General features: G+C 36.0%; 1 long non-coding RNA gene across 1 annotated transcript in view; it reads left to right on the top strand.

Annotated features, from left to right (window-relative positions):
* LOC107561898 (uncharacterized) overlaps window positions 1–1,589 on the top strand; it is a 4,707-nt gene extending 3,118 nt beyond the window's left edge. The window contains exon 3 of the long non-coding RNA XR_001605930.1: window positions 1,537–1,589. This is a non-coding gene — a long non-coding RNA (uncharacterized lncRNA). The remainder of the gene's footprint in view (window positions 1–1,536) is intronic.
* Window positions 1,590–4,507: the final 2,918 nt, after the last annotated feature.

The following is a 4,507-nucleotide window of genomic DNA, read 5'->3' on the forward strand; positions in this document are numbered from 1 at the left end:
TATATTCATACAAGATATATATATATATATGTATATGTGTGTGTATATATACATATATATATAATTTTTTGGATGGTTTATTAGAGAGATGGTGATTAATTAATCACAGTATGATTGTCATTTATCAGTAGCCTAGTATCTATAATTCACTCTTCTGATTTCAAAACTTCTCTACTAGAACAATCTGTAACTTATTTGGTACCTTTTAAGCTTTTAGAGCATGAAATGGCTTTTCAAAATCAAAATAATATTTGCGGAAAGAATTATCCTATGTTCATACTGGCCTGCTGTGCAAAAACGATACTAAAAGTAATGAAAGACCCACCATTGTCAAGCAAATTGCAGTTGTTCTGGCTACCTGCACATTTTAGGATTGATTTTATTGTTCCCATCTGGTTTTTAAAGCTCTCGAAGGGGCTTCACTCATCTGAATGTCTGACACACAGTTTTCCAGACCACAGATCCATAATGTCATTAGAGTTTAACTCGGACAACAAAACTTCTATGTAATTTTTCACACTCAGTTTTACAAAGTACATATTTTTCAACTTTTTTTATGAAGATTTTGCTACCAACTTTTTTTTTTCTTTTGGATTCAGGAGTGAAGCAGATATTATAACTAGGTTTTCTGAATAGCAATCCCTTTCTTTCTTTCTTTCGCCTGTCTTTCTTGTTCTGGCTGTAAATCAAATTAAATTGTATAACCAAATTAATACAGAATATCAAGGGTTCACATACTTTTTCCTTGCAATATTTATAATATTATTAACTTTTTAAATCCCTTGGCTAACAAATGATCCAGGACTGCCACTGGTGCCTCTTCGAAAAAGCAAAATAAGTACATTTTCAGATTGCCCAGATTTAATGTATCTTCTTCTAACACTGTTAAATAGATGTATAATAATTACTTTTAAAGTAGTAGTACTAGTATTTATATAACTATTAGCATTAGCTTTACTAAAGCAGTGGGAATGCAGAAAGATCCTAGTTGCTTAGGGAACAGTTTTCTTTAATTTTTTTCTTCTTTGCCACAGGCTGTTAAGAGTCAACATTCTGCAAACCTTAATTACCCTCCCGAGGGACACACTTGCTTATTTCATTCTCCCAGGGTCTGCGTTGCTTATCCATTCTCGCCATGGCTGTCACATGATTTCCACATTCATGTATTACCCCTCTAACTCCCTTTGCGTTTGCATAGTGTTTCTTTCTTTTTCACTCATCTCAACATGTCTCCACTAAGTGCTGTTTAATTAGGGTCTAAACAGCGAAAGTGTGTAGCCGTCTATTGTATCATTCGGTTTCCTTATCGTTCATTAACTTCTGGCTGGGAATCTGTGAAAACCTCAATGTAAAAAAAAAAAAAAAGTGGAATTTGGCATACTGATTCATTTGGGTCTCAATATTTTCAGTGCCAATTTGGGGATCTGTATCTTCAACTCTCTAGCATCTAGTGTCTCAATATGCATGTACTGTAAGCTTGTAAGTGTTGAACCAAATGGTATTGAAACATGATTCTTGTGTTTTTTGATTCCTTAGGTCACGTGGTGTCCAGAGCACCCAACAAACTCATAATAATTCATACAAGATGGAAAAATTGCAATATGTTGTACAACTTTGGTTGAATTAAAACATTTATAGGTTTTTGTTGTTGTTGTTGTTTTCCTGTTACAATCATGGTTAGATTTACAGTAGGTGTTGGGGAAGACGTTAGGATTATATTTGCAATAAGCTTGGACCATACATTTTTGTTTGAATTTTTACAATTTATCAGGACACTGGGTTGGAGCACCATAGGGATTGAGCACCCATTGATTTTTTTTTTGCCCCATATTTTTTCCACCATTTTTATTTATTTTTATTATAATTATTATTTTTATACCTTTGCAAACATATTTTTTTACCCGAACTTGTCGTAAAGCTTTCATCAGATCCTCACAACATTTGGGTCATATCATTTTGTGAACATGGCAGTCAAGATGTACTAAAAGCTTTTTGGTAAATCAAACCATTTGTGTTTAATGTGTGAACAAATTTGATTGCGACAACTCTAATCAGTAAGCAAGGCTGTAGCTTCACAAGGCTTCAATGTATTGACATTAAACTAATTTACATATAAATCAAATCGCCATATAAATTGCCCTAAACATACAGTAAAGGAGCAGTTTCCGATAGCGCCACCTACTGTAAAATCAAAATGGCCAAAAAATTTAACTTTAGTAAAATGTTTTATTTCCACCATTTTTTCTTCCATTTTTCCTTACTACTGTGAGTTTGTATATTTTCGGAACTGTTTGTTAGTAACAAATTTGACCAATTTGAACTATGCAAAGTACCCAAAACCACCTACTGGTCAAAAGTTATAAGCAAAAATGTATCTAATTCTAGACTTTGTTTCAAAAAGGCATTAAGACATATGTTCCACTGATGTGCTTATCCTGTAATGTCTTGCAGCTATAATTATATTTTCTTCCTCTCTCTCCCTTCATCTCTCATCTTGCACTGTCATTTGCTGATCTATCATTGTTCATTTTCTTTTAAGCACTGTCATTTCTCTATCTTTCCCTTTCCCTGCTGTCTTCCTCTCAACAGTTTCATTAATCTAATTTCCAGGTATCTTCTGGCCCGACCATATAATTTCACCAAAGCTAAGTGCTGATGGTGAGAAATTGGTAATGTACCGAATCCAAAGATAATTACAATGAATAGCTGTTGCGAATAACACATGGTCTTTGTAAACAAAACACACTTGGCTAACTGATTTAAAAGCAATGGACATTCACAAAGTGCTTTTTGAAAGCTAGCAAGTGTGGCGAGAGCTGTTAGATTTTATGATGAACAGGAAAAACTGGCAGCTTGGAATCTCTCTCCCCTCTCCGCCATTAAACCAGCTTTATAGGAAGATGGAAAGAGAGGCCATGCTGCATCGGTGGTCATTAAACTCAAAGTGACCACATATTGTGGTAAATAAAGCATTCATGAATGCCGCCGAGAGATGCAGACTTCGCACTTTCTCAGATGTGCACAGATGTTTACACCTCCACCATTCTCCTGTTGCGCTACGGGCACCCGGCAGCTAGCCACCCACGCTAAATTCAACCACTGTGACAATGCATGAGGCCTGCAAAGGTTAGTTAACTTGACTGCGTTCTTGAACAAGAAAAAAGTCCTAAAGTAAAATGGGCTCCTAATGCCCCTTTATGTTTACTTTAGGTCAACATCTCTAAGAACTTGTCTGATGAAGGTTTTTGACCTCAAAGTAATGGAAAAAAGAAAGAACTTGATGGAAAAATGGCACAACCTAGACTTTCATGGCTTTGATCCAAAATTCTGGACTATGTCTTCAGTAATTTTTAGATTAGACATCCATAAACTTAGTCCAGAGCATCCAACACACTCATAATAATGTGTACAATATGGCAAATTTGCACAATGTTGTACAACTTGAATTGTATAAAAAATGTATAGGTTTTTTTTGTTACAATAATGGTTAGCATGGGTAATGCCGAGTTCACACTGCATGATTTTCAAAGTCATCGGATCACTGTTGTTTTCACACAGCATGACTATCTGGGGTAGCATTTAGTTGCTGCTGCATTCACATTGCACGGTCGGCGACAGGAGGTTACACACTACATGACTTTACAATAGGAAGAAACGACAACTCTGTCTGGTCCGCAATCTACGTTTCACAACCAACTGCATGCGAGAATTAGGAATAAGGAAATAACGTAAAATCACGCTGATATTGTGGTCTCCTCCCTGATCAAACCGTAACAAAGACAGTGACTCTCGGCTTACGATAATGCAAGAAGTAGGACCCGTGTAAATATTGAATCAGCTTTCCAGCGCTGGAGAGAACTCAAGGAGCAGGAAGACCTGCGATTGGATGCCGAGGTTGCTTTGTTTCTTCTCGATAGGGGAGTAAATTTGGTTTTGCTTTGTTTCACAGAACTAATATATGCTGTTAAAACACATATATACACGTTAAAATACAGTACTACCAAAACACATTCAACTTGTATAACCATAGTAAAACACATTGCATTCACTTATTGATGACACCTTCCCCTTGGCTGGCTGGCACAGCAAATTGCGCCATAATCATTGCCTGGGTTGCGTACATATGTGTGGGGCGGAGCTTTCAAAATAGGAGCGAGACCCTTTTGGGGTAGGGGCGTGTTTGGTTTGGTGGTTTGAAATATCAACATTGTCTACCAGAAATCACTTACCCCACCTTTAACGCGTTAATTTTGACAGCCCTAATATATATACGTATATATATACATATACATATGTACGGCTATGTTTATTTCAATCCAACATTCAAATTAAAATATGGAATAATATTCATAACAGAAGATCGAAATATTAAAAATAAAATTGAAACTTACCTGCTTGAACTCTTTCATTTGATCAGGGTGTCGTCTTTAAAGTGTTTTGTTAGTTTAATGTGTTTCCTCCTTTTTGAGGTCGCCATGTCTCAATGCTTTTATGAAGAGAGCGCATC

This window comes from Sinocyclocheilus grahami, unplaced genomic scaffold, assembly GCF_001515645.1.
Source record: "Sinocyclocheilus grahami isolate Dianchi unplaced genomic scaffold, SAMN03320097.WGS_v1.1 scaffold798.1, whole genome shotgun sequence".
Lineage (NCBI taxonomy): Eukaryota > Metazoa > Chordata > Actinopteri > Cypriniformes > Cyprinidae > Sinocyclocheilus > Sinocyclocheilus grahami.